This window comes from Danio aesculapii, chromosome 4 (genome assembly GCF_903798145.1).
Source record: "Danio aesculapii chromosome 4, fDanAes4.1, whole genome shotgun sequence".
NCBI classification, from domain to species: Eukaryota; Metazoa; Chordata; class Actinopteri; order Cypriniformes; family Danionidae; genus Danio; species Danio aesculapii.
In genome coordinates, this window is record NC_079438.1 from 7,095,614 (window position 1) to 7,107,841 (window position 12,228).

General features: G+C 41.9%; 5 non-coding genes across 5 annotated transcripts; 1 reads left to right on the forward strand and 4 right to left on the reverse strand.

The window, feature by feature from the left end:
* Window positions 1-8,206: 8,206 nt before the first annotated feature.
* On the reverse strand, window positions 8,207-8,288 carry trnas-gcu (transfer RNA serine (anticodon GCU)). The gene has a single exon. It is a non-coding gene; the product is annotated as a tRNA-Ser (tRNA).
* A 179-nt stretch (window positions 8,289-8,467) lies between these two features.
* Window positions 8,468-8,549, reverse strand: trnas-gcu (transfer RNA serine (anticodon GCU)). Its single transcript has one exon. It is a non-coding gene; the product is annotated as a tRNA-Ser (tRNA).
* A 1,400-nt stretch (window positions 8,550-9,949) lies between these two features.
* LOC130224227 (U4 spliceosomal RNA) lies at window positions 9,950-10,090 on the forward strand. Its single transcript, XR_008837295.1, has one exon. It is a non-coding gene; the product is annotated as a U4 spliceosomal RNA (small nuclear RNA).
* A 612-nt stretch (window positions 10,091-10,702) lies between these two features.
* trnas-gcu (transfer RNA serine (anticodon GCU)) lies at window positions 10,703-10,784 on the reverse strand. The gene has a single exon. It is a non-coding gene; the product is annotated as a tRNA-Ser (tRNA).
* A 179-nt stretch (window positions 10,785-10,963) lies between these two features.
* Window positions 10,964-11,045, reverse strand: trnas-gcu (transfer RNA serine (anticodon GCU)). The gene has a single exon. It is a non-coding gene; the product is annotated as a tRNA-Ser (tRNA).
* Between the last annotated feature and the right edge of the window lie 1,183 nt (window positions 11,046-12,228).

The window sequence follows — 12,228 nt, forward strand, 5'->3', positions numbered from 1 at the left end:
TTAATAAACACTTAAAAAATCTCAGAAGTCTTGGTCCAATATGTCCAGATGAGCTTGGGTCGAAAACCTCTGTGAGGAAAGACACCCAAGCGGCCCCCTAGTTGGCTTGTGGGCAGCCACCACATGTTCACCTGACACATCATATCAGACTACTAGAAAGAAAAGTACTTAAGACGTAATAATAATATAAAATAATAAAAAAAATTAAATTCCTTATAAACCAGTGTGCTCAGGCTGGACTGGGCCGAAAACCCCTGTGGGGAAAGGCACCCAGTCGATCCCCTAATTGACGTTTGGGCAACCACAACATGTCAGCTGAGTCAATCACACTGAAATTATCTTGGCTACAAACATTTCAATAGTCAAAATTTAAATCTTAACACATTTTCAAACAGGAAATTTCTCAAACATCAATATCTAAAAAACACATAGCTTGTGATGAATCAGCATCTGCAAAGAAGCACAGTTATTGGGGAAAAAATAACATTTATAAGTCATATTCCTCCTCCTCTTTCTCCTCATCATTATTTCCAGGAGATATCAGCAGAGGCATTGTGTAAGGGGGTGGAGCTCCATCTTTCTTTTCAATTGCTGCTATTATCACCCTGTTACACAATGTTCTGATACAAAGGATGCAACAGCATCCACAGGTCACTATTATGGCCACAAAGGTAGCTATAGAGATCAAAATTGATGTAAACATGGTTTTATATTTTCCAAACACACCGGTCAGCCAATCATCAAATGGGGTATTTACACCAGAGTGTTCTGCCATTGTTTTGGAAAGGGTTTTTAACCCCTCTAAAGCCCTCATTACTGATCCGTCTGTGCGGTATTATTGGTAATAAAAGTGCAGCAAAATCTTGGAACATGGCACCCCTTTTCCGCCAATAGCATGTCTAGTGCTATTCTATTTTGTATTGCCATTAATGAGGTTGGGGCCAATTGTTCTGATAATCCTTCTACGGCATCTCGTGTCAGATTTGCCAATCACATACATTGTAATGTACATCATTTATTCTATCCACATTTTTACTTGGGGTGACAGGGAATAGGGCTGAAATTATTGGGATATTCTCGAACCCGGCAGCAATTTGGTCTACTAGTTTTGTATTCATCAGGGACTCCTTTTCGGACTCCTATTGAATCTATATAGGTTGGGGAATTTGTGGTTAAGTCAAACGTTGCGTCCCTTTTTCTTCTCCCAGCTATACTTTCACCCCTTCCCTCTTGTCTCTTGCCAATCAGTGTTACTGGTGCTGCCAACCTAACCATTGCACATATACCTTCCGTAGTTTTCCCTTTTCCCCCGATATTTAAAATATCTTCAGGAGTTAATTTGGTGAAATCCATTTCTATTACAACCCTTTGACCTCTATTTCTCTACTACGATCTCTGATTGGGGTCCTATAGTCGTTGTCTTGTTTCTATCTATTACATTGACCCTGTCTAAAAACTCAACTTCTATGATTCCCAGGGGGTCAGTTCCTGATATCTCAACTCCTAATAGTATATGGAGAAACTTAGGCGGATTGTTTTTCCCAGCATAATGGGTCTCATCTAGGGGGTATCCTGTCCACTCCCTTATCGACATAGTTATAGGGTTCTGGGTAGGACTATAATCCCTTTGTATTTTCAGTTTTCTCCACTCGTTTTTAAAATTCCCTAACCATGTTGGGTTTGGTGTCCATTTCCCTGTGTACCCCACTACTTGATCCCACCCTCTACACCACTTATGATCTGCCTTACCCATCGTGTTCCACCATGCATTCATAGTCTGATCAAAACAAACATATATGTCATATCCTCGCCACGAACTATTGTGTCCCCCACAGTCAATTACCTGACAGATCAAATGTGTAAGATGTTGTCTCTCCCTTTACATATTCTATGGACAGCCCTCCATAATACTTGGAACACCTCTTTTCTTTCCCTAGGGATCTTTTTACTCTGGTTAGTTTTACAGTTGAGGTTTCATTCCTGTTCTGACTTTTTCCTACTCCTAGAATTGTCCCCACTGTTATCAGTGTTAATATCCCCACTATCCCCAAAAGTTTCCAGTTTTCCCACAACTTGACCCTCATGTTTTATTGATGCTGGTTTTCCTTATTATTCAATTCTGATCCTCCCTTTATCTTATTTTTCAAAGCATTATTGTGTTCACAGCAAGTAATATATAATCAATATCAAAACTATAATGAAAAAATAGCAAGCACAGTAAACTTATTCTAACGTATAAACTGAAATGGTTATATTCTGGCCTTTGAATGTCTTTTCAATAATGTGGAGAACTCTATAGAATTCCAACTTGTCCAAACCACACCCCTATGGATAATGTGGTGATGTGTAATTTGTCACACCACGTTCTCATGCAGATTAGACTGCTCTCAAAGTCCTCATATGTGGGTAGGTCTCTAGCATGTGTTTTTGTGATCAGGTGGAAAACTATTCTGTCTGCCTCGTGAGTTATAGCACAGTCACCTTTCGTTTTTCTCTGGGCCTTTACCTTGTCAACCCCATATCTTTCTCTGAATTTTTCGCTATGCCAGCTCCAAATACACAGTCTGCACTGACACAATGGGCTACAGCTTGTCCTTTAGGGCTGTGAATAAATCCCCAGTTTTGTGGAAGGTTACTTTGTGATGGATGAAAATGTTTCCCGTGTGCATGTGTTTGTGTGTCACCTGCTTTTCTGGTACCCTCAGTCCCTCCTGCATCTCCTGTGGTATACTCCCTCTCTTGGACCTGCGAAGCAAGGTCCACTCTGGTGTCGTTTAATTATCTGGACTGTGGGTCCGCCGGACATTACTTAATTGGAGCAGACCAGCGAGGCTCTTTCCATTTACGCCTGTAGATTCTCAATCTCACCCAGTCCCAAGTTTGGTCAGGTAGGGGTGCTGGATATTCGTGTCCCCTAAAATCAGTTGGCAACATTTTGTCAAAAGATTCAATTAGAGCAGTCAATTTGTCATAGTAAATTTTGTGTGATAACGGTTGTACTGGTTCCAATTGTAGTGGGGTCAGTTGGCCAGGAAATTGGCGACCAGTCAACAGTTCAAAGGGCGTGTATCCTGTTGCCCTGCTCACAGAGCTCCTTACTGACATCAAAGCCAGTGGAAGAGCAGCCAACCATGTCAATTTAGTCTGTGCACAGATTTTAGCCAATTTGTTTTTCAATGTTAGATGCAACCGCTCAACCTTACCTTGTGACTGTGGGTGATAGACTGCCCCGAAATGGTGTACTAAACCCAATGCCTTTTCTACATCAGCCAAATGTTCATTTTTAAAGTGTGAGCCGTTGTCAGATCTGACCCGTCTCGGAAAACCATGACGTTGGATGTAATTGTTTATCAGACATTTAATGACAGCAGTGCTGTCTTCCTTGCCCACCGGGAAGGCCTCTGGCCATCCAGTATATGCATCAATCTTAACAAGCAAGTATCGTTTACCATTTACCTTTTCAATCATGTCAGTGACATCAATTATAACTTCATCCTCAGGGCCATTTGCCAATGGGAACGATCCCTGAGATGGTTTCATAGTTGGTTTGACATTGTGCATCTGACAGATGTCACATGTCTTTATGTACCCAGAAATTAGGTGTGGCATAAAAGGATGCCACCATGATTGCAATGCTCGTGTCATTTGCTTATCACCACAGTGTGCATATGTGTGTGCTTCTTTCAACAAACTTGGGACTAGTGACACTGGGAGCAAAGCTCTACCATCCGGTGCTGTCCAAAGGCCATCCTCGTGTCTGATTGCCCCTTTGTTTTTCCACACAGACTTTTCTTCAGGAGCAGCCATGTCTTGCTGCTCAGATAAGAATTCTCTTGAGAATTCTGGTAGGAGGGATGTCACGTCTGGCTCAGATGTCACCACAAACTCACCCTGTAGGTAGTCTGTGGCACGTTTTGCCGCCAAGTCTGCTGCTTCATTCCCTTTTGATATTAGGTCAGTTCCTTGAGAATGACCAGTGCACTTAATAATAGCCACTTTGTTTGACAACATTATGGCTTCAGAGAGCTCTCTTGCTTCTTTCTCATGAGAAATAGGCCGGCCAGAAGAAGTTGTGAATCCACATCTGATCCACACAGGCGGCTCCACGTGGGCTGTGGACACTGCATATGCAGAATCAGAGTAGTTGACAGCCTGTCCTTTTGAGTGTCTCAATGCATTGATTAGGGCCAATAGTTCTGCTTTTTTGTGCAGATTGTTTGCCAATTATGGGTTCCAGATTGTATAGTGACCAATTGATCATTCTGTAATTTAACCACAGCAAAGCCTGCTTTCAGAGTTCCATCATCTGCCCTGTGGCAGCTACCATCTGTAAACAGTGTTATTGGGTTGTCTGTTTCAGGAAGTGGGGAGACATTCAGGCCCTTATTTTTCTTTTAGCTGACTTCCTCTCCTCAAACTGCAGTTTCAGAAGTTCTTTTGCAGCTTTAGCAACTCACTTCCCTCTTTGCTCTTTGTCTATGAAATCTACTGCATACCTTTTCCATTTAGTATCATCACTGCCTGGCAGAGATGTATAAAGTACTAGAGACCCAGACTTAAGTAAAAGTACAAGTACTCTATCAAAAAGTGACTTGAGTAGAAGTAAAAGTGCTCTTTAAGCACCATACTTAAGTGGAAGTACTAAAGTATTCAACATTTTTTGTACTTAAGTATTGCAAGTAGTTTATTTCAAAATGTACTACTTAAGTACTGAAAGTAAAAGTACAAGTATTGTGTAATGTAGTTATTAAAGAATGCAGTCAAAAGACATCATATTGTTTTGTTTATTTTAAATCTCTTTTTTGGGGGCACGTCATTAAGCAGAAAGAAAAGAAAAGAAACATGACTTACAATACTGTTTTTCTCTCACGCTTGAACCACAGATCTGACAGATTATAACAGCTTTAACACACACCTTTTAGAGTTGTGTGTCACAAAAACAGTCCATAATCCACTCAAAACGCTATTGAAACCCATTTTCGGAGCACAAATTACTGGTTGTAAACGCTGTAAACGAACGTTCTAATTCACTTGATTTTGATTTTATTGTAAAAAAAAGAAAACGTGTATATTACTGTGTTAAATGAAAATCTGAAATATTTTATGGCTTATGGCTATGATTTAGTATTCAAAAATTGTTCATTTTGATTATGTTTTAATTAAATTGGTCTTAAACTTCATATTTTTATAGTATATTTATTCATTCTGGTACTTTTACCATAAACCAACATCTCAACCATTTGGTAGAGGCTGGTATTTTAGAAATTATGGGATGTGTTGGGGGAAAATGTATTGATTGTGTTAACTAGCGACATTAGGAGTTAAGAAATGCAATAAATAAAAAAAATCTATTGGTTTTTTCTTGGTGTGACAGTTAAATGGTTACTTGTAATAAAATTGTGTCCTTTAATACAGCAGTAATATATATGAACTGTACCTTTAATTTGACCCGCTCAAAGAAAACACTCTTTCTGAATGTGTCAAACAAAACTCATGCACAGAAGACAGCATGAGCATTTATAGCAAATAAACTAATGTAAATATTCTCCCGCCTGCTTTTTAAACGCTGAAAGGCGAGGTCTTACACCCCTTTGATTAGTTATTGTCTTCACCTTCTCAACAGAAAGGGCTGCTATCGGCTTTAGAAATGAAAGCGTTGTTCACTGATGGCGGGAAGAACAGCCGCGGTTACAGTCTATGTATGTATAATACGCGGTTATCACAGGTAATCTATAATAGACACAGTGGAGAAAACTTGCACCTCATACACGCCCAGGTCTGGATCCACAAGTATCGCTTTAACAACCAAGAGGAGATGAAAGGTTACCTCACGAACAGGCCAGCGGGTCAAATGTCCAAAGTGAGAGAGGCAGAGATGGAGTCTCACAACATTTCTCTGTAGTAGTGAAATAGCGGCTCGTGTGCTGTGCCGCCTTCACTCGCCCTCGCACCTCCGTCCTTCGCCATAGTATTGCGACACCGCACATAGGAGATAAATGACGTCAGTACATAATAACCCGTTATGATCTATAACTGAACCGATATCGACCATTTTGACACCTCTAGTAACGAGTAACGATACAGCTCATAAAAAATCTATCGGAGTAAAAGTGTTAAACTCATCGAAAATATGTACTTAAGTAAAAGTGGAAGTAGGAGAAAAAAACAATACTCCAGTAAAGTACAGATACTGCCTTTTAGTACTTAAGTACAGTAGTGAAGTAGTTCTACTTCGTTACTATACATCTCTGCTGCCTGGTACCTCAGGAGACTGTTCCAGCTGGAGCTCCTTGCAACACTGCTGCCCTGAAAATTCTATTAGTAACAGCGTTAGACATTTGGTTTTCATCGCATGCTTTTTCCCACTCTTGACAGCATCTATTTATGTATGCTGCTCCATTTTCACCATCCCAATGTTTAAATTTCATGTTCTCTATTGACCACTTACTGCTTCGGCTGCTGGCTTATAGTTGGGTTTTACGGGGGTGAGTGATCTTAGTATAGTCTCTGTATGGTGGGGGCAGTGGGCGTCGCTATCTGATCAGTCTTCACCTCAGCTTCCTATCTCTTACTCAGTTTAGCTTCAGCTTCTTTGCTGTTCACTTCCCTTTTCTTTGATTTTAGCACAGCTGCTGCAAGTGTGTCTCTGGACCATCTTCTCAAAATCGCATCTAACTGTTTTTCTTTCTTTGCATGGGCTCGCTTGTGTAACAGCCTTACTTCCTCTTTTCTGTGTCTTAAAACAGCTTCCTGTGCTCTTTTCTCTTTTATTTCCACTTTCTGAAACAGAGACCCCTTTTTGTCCATACAATCAGTGCTATAATGTTCAATAAATTCGCGCGTACATTCTCCCAGTTCTTTTATCCGTTTTTTCTATCTTTTTGATCAGTTTGTGCCAATAAGATATCTACCATTTTATCCCATTGTTGTCTTAGTGGAGGACAATCATATTCCTCACATTCTCTATCAAATTCTCCTTCCATTTTTTTTTATTTATTTTTTATTAAAATTTTTTTAATCCCATTTATTTTTTATTTTATTTTTTATCCCTATCCCTACACTCTCACTATTTCTCAATTCACTAAACCTGCTATCCTTGAGAAATTTACTTGAAAATATCAAATTCTCGTCAGAATAAGAGGGATTTTCAAGGGTTTTGCCTCCTCAGGGAAAAGGGCTTCTCCTTTAAATACTTGTGTATTCACCCTGATAATTGGAAATATGAATGACTTCGTCAAGACAGACAATTTCCAATTTATTTGCCTATTTAGGGAACAGGACTTCTCCGTAAATCCTAACGATTCACCCTAATTGCCTATTTAGGGAACAGGACTTCTCCGTAAATCCTAACGATTCACCCTAATTGCCTATTTAGGGAACAGGACTTCTCCGTAAATCCTAACGATTCACCCTAACTTTCTCTATCACAACTTATCACAATTCATTCATCTCTTTTTTATTTTTTTTATTTTTATATGTAGTCTGTAACCTCCTGCATGCATCAAATGTATCAAAGAAATGAACAACGTATTTACCGATGCCAAAAGCCACTTATTTAGAATATTCAATAGCAGAATTTTAGAAAAAGGTTTCTGCTTACCTTTCTTTTAGAGAGGCGCCTCTGGATTTGGCATCAGAAATAAACGTTCATCTATTTGACAGTCTCCAGTCAATCACGTCGTCGGGTCACCAATTGTTGGACTCAAATGGTCCATTGCATGTTCAAAAATTGACGGAGATCTGAATTGAAAATTAACAAGTTTTATTTCGAATGCAAGAAGTTAGAGAGTACAATTTCTGCGCAGGAGAGATGTACTAATGTATTAGCCCCTCTGCCTTTATGCTGTCCTTCCGGCTTTTTTATACGTCTCTCTCACACACACTTAGCAGCAGGCCTCCAGTAGCAGGAAGTTGGGTTCCTCTTTCTTGTACACACATTATCACTGTTAACCCTTTAAAAGAAGAAACCCTTTATGTTTGCATTTATTAGTAAATGTTTAGCAAAATCTAACAATAAAAAAATGCTATCCTTCAGCGTTCAGAAAAAAACAAAACACCAGCGAAGAAACTCAACATATTTGTTTCTGCATGTTTCTGCAATTATGTTCGGTAAGATGACTTTTAATTTTGCCATAACATGCTTCGAAGCACGAAGATGGTGCGAGTAAGATAACTTCCCCAGAAGCACCGGGCTCTCTTTAATGAACGACGAGGATGGGATTCAAACCCATGCGTGCAGAGCACAATGGATTAGCAGTCCATCGCCTTAACCACTCGGCCACCTCGTCATGCATGTAGCCGCTTTCCTGATGGGGGCTGGACTTTGGCATAAATGTATGTATTTGCAGCTACTTTCGATACAGATGACATTAAATTTTGCAGCAACATCCTTCAAAACGCAAAGAGGGTGCGAGTAATACACCTTCCACTGAATCACCGGGATCTCTCAAATGCCAGTGCATTTGAGCGACGAGGATGGGATTCGAACCCACGCGTGCAGAGCACAATGGATTAGCAGTCCATCGCCTTAACCACTCGGCCACCTCGTCACACATGCTGCCACTTTCCTGATGGAGGCTGGACTGGGGCACATATGTGGTCATGTATGTTTTTGCAACTGTTTTCGGTAAGATGACACTCAATTTTGCCATAACATGCTTCGAAGCACGAAGAGGGTGCAAGTAAGTTACCTTCCACGTAAACACCAGGCTCTCTTAAACGAATGACCAGGCTGGAATTCGACTCACACATGCAAAGCACAACGGATTAGCAGTCCATCGCCTTAACCACTCAGCCACCTCGCCGCGCACATAGGTGCTCTCCTAATGGAGACTGGACTATGGCAAATACGTATGTTTTTGCAGCTATTTTCGCTAAATATTACATACAGTTTTGCCATAAACATCCTTTAAGACGCTGAGAGGTGCAAGTAAGAAACCTTAGACAGAAGCAGTTGCCTCTCTCAAAACAGTGAAACTATGAGGATGGGATTTAAACCAGAACTTGCAGAGTACAACATACTAACCTAAGCACTCGGCCACCTCGTCACGTGTAAGCACAGCGCAAGTGCAAGCTCTGAGATTGGTCGGCTTGGTAGCGCTGACGAGTGTGGGCGGAGGTGAGAGCCGCTCGAGCGTGAAGCAGCGGGTGTTTACAAGTGTGGAGTCCCATGAAGGAGCTCCGGATGGAGACTGTTGTTTTGTGTTAACCTTTTCATTAAAGTTGTTGCACGTCCACTGGTTCCTGCCTCAAAATGAGCGAATTTGAGCCACTTGCACATTAAGGAAGCGGTCAGAAAAAAACAAAACACCAGCGAAGAAACTCAACACAGAGAAACATAAACACCTACTGCCAGCTAGCGTTTCGGAAGTGTATTGCAGAGCAACAGAAACAGTGCGCAGAAGTATAAGTGCACGGCTACGCGCAAGGCTTGCGCCGTGGATCACGCTGATCACTTGACACGGAAGTATAAACCAGGCTTTATTGTTCAACATTAACTGCAACAAGTTTCTTCTGGTTTTGTTGGAGAGAAACTAGACAGAATGCCTGAGTCTAAAAACGGCAGCATAGCTGACCTTGGATTTCTGTCAAAATATGGTTTCAGTGCCCTTGCATTCTTCATTACCTTACCCCAATCCCTGTACAGCCCAATAAATACATCCCAATCTCAACCCTTTTCTCTGCCGTTCAGCGTTGTGACTCCGCCCCCTTTACCAGATTACCCACAATTCTCTTCTCCCAGATTCACTTAAGTAGTGTATACTTTTCTTTAAGTAAAAATGAAACAATGTATAAGTAATTATTTTTGGACAAATCAATAACCTGTTCTGCAGACACAGCATGCACTCATTGGTGCCAGAGGGCTGATTGCTGGCAGTTTAAAGTTTGATGCCACCTTGTCGTTGCATGTCCAGATTGGTACACAGAAGAGTTCGTAGCTCTTATAGCTATTCTTTCGCAGAGGCAATATCGTAGCCTATGAGGTCTATCCGAGGCGTGATCATTGCTGCTTGAAAACTTTACCCAATACCTCGCTGGGATGACTTGAAACACAGTCAGCTCTGGCAATTTTTGTCAGCCTCTTAGTAGGCTTAATGTTCTGTTGAAAAGGATAGCTGTGCTCCTGTTTCTTTAGCATGTTGCAACTTTCGTTGAGCTCCTAAACATGCTGCAGGCTGGATTAACCTGTATCATAACATTCTTCAGAGTGCGTGTAAGAAACCTTCCATGGAAGCACCAGGCTCTCTAAAATACTAAAGCAATTGAACGACGAGAGTGGGATTCGAACCCACACAAGCAGAGAACAGTGGATTAGCGGTCCATCCCTGCCGGAGGCTGGATTAACTTCTACCATAACATCCTTCAAAACGCTAAGAGGGTGCGAGTAAAACACCTTCCACGGAAGCACGGGGCTCTCTCAAACACCATAGCAAATGGTCAACGAGGATGGGATTCAAACCCACACAGGCAGTGCACAATGGATTAGAAGTGCATCAACCTAACTACTCGGCCACCTCATCACGTATGCGCCTACTTCTTTGATGGAGGCTGGACTGCAGCACATATTTGTTTCTGCAATTCTGTATGTTTCTGCAATTATGTTCGGTAAGATGACTTTCAATTTTGCCATAACATGCTTCGAAGCACAAAGATGGTGCGAGTAAGATAACTTCCCCAGAAGCACCGGCCTCTCTTTAATGAACGACGAGGATGGGATTCGAACCCATGCGTGCAGAGCACAATGGATTAGCAGTCCATCGCCTTAACCACTCGGCCACCTCGTCATGCATGTAGCCGCTTTCCTGATGGGGGCTGGACTTTGGCATAAATGTATGTATTTGCAGCTACTTGCGATACAGATGACATTAAATTTTGCAGCAACATCCTTCAAAACGCAAAGAGGGTGCGAGTAATACACCTTCCACTGAATCACCGGGATCTCTCAAATGCCAGTGCATTTGAGCGACGAGGATGGGATTCGAACCCACGCGTGCAGAGCACAATGGATTAGCAGTCCATCGCCTTAACCACTCGGCCACCTCGTCACACATGCTGCCACTTTCCTGATGGAGGCTGGACTGGGGCACATATGTGGTCATGTATGTTTTTGCAACTGTTTTCGGTAAGATGACACTCAATTTTGCCATAACATGCTTCGAAGCACGAAGAGGGTGCAAGTAAGTTACCTTCCACGTAAACACCAGGCTCTCTTAAACGAATGACCAGGCTGGAATTCGACTCACACATGCAAAGCACAACGGATTAGCAGTCCATCGCCTTAACCACTCAGCCACCTCGCCGCGCACATAGGTGCTCTCCTAATGGAGACTGGACTATGGCAAATACGTATGTTTTTGCAGCTATTTTCGCTAAATATTACATACAGTTTTGCCATAAACATCCTTTAAGACGCTGAGAGGTGCAAGTAAGAAACCTTAGACAGAAGCAGTTGCCTCTCTCAAAACAGTGAAACTATGAGGATGGGATTTAAACCAGAACTTGCAGAGTACAACATACTAACCTAAGCACTCGGCCACCTCGTCACGTGTAAGCACAGCGCAAGTGCAAGCTCTGAGATTGGTCGGCTTGGTAGCGCTGACGAGTGTGGGCGGAGGTGAGAGCCGCTCGAGCGTGAAGCAGCGGGTGTTTACAAGTGTGGAGTCCCATGAAGGAGCTCCGGATGGAGACTGTTGTTTTGTGTTAACCTTTTCATTAAAGTTGTTGCACGTCCACTGGTTCCTGCCTCAAAATGAGCGAATTTGAGCCGCTTGCACATTAAGGAAGCGGTCAGAAAAAAACAAAACACCAGCGAAGAAACTCAACACAGAGAAACATAAACACCTACTGCCAGCTAGCGTTTCGGAAGTGTATTGCAGAGCAACAGAAACAGTGCGCAGAAGTATAAGTGCACGGCTACGCGCAAGGCTTGCGCCGTGGATCACGCTGATCACTTGACACAGAAGTATAAACCAGGCTTTATTGTTCAACATTAACTGCAACAAGTTTCTTTTGGTTTTGTTGGAGAGAAACTAGACAGAATGCCTGAGTCTAAAAACGGCAGCATAGCTGACCTTGGATTTCTGTCAAAATATGGTTTCAGGGATGGACGTCGGACGGCAGATGGAGTAGACGTGTCTACGTGCATCTCCCGCTATTTCTGTGATTTTGTAGCCACTTTGTACATAAAATCGTCTGTAAACCTTACCACAACGACGTAGTTTATATTCC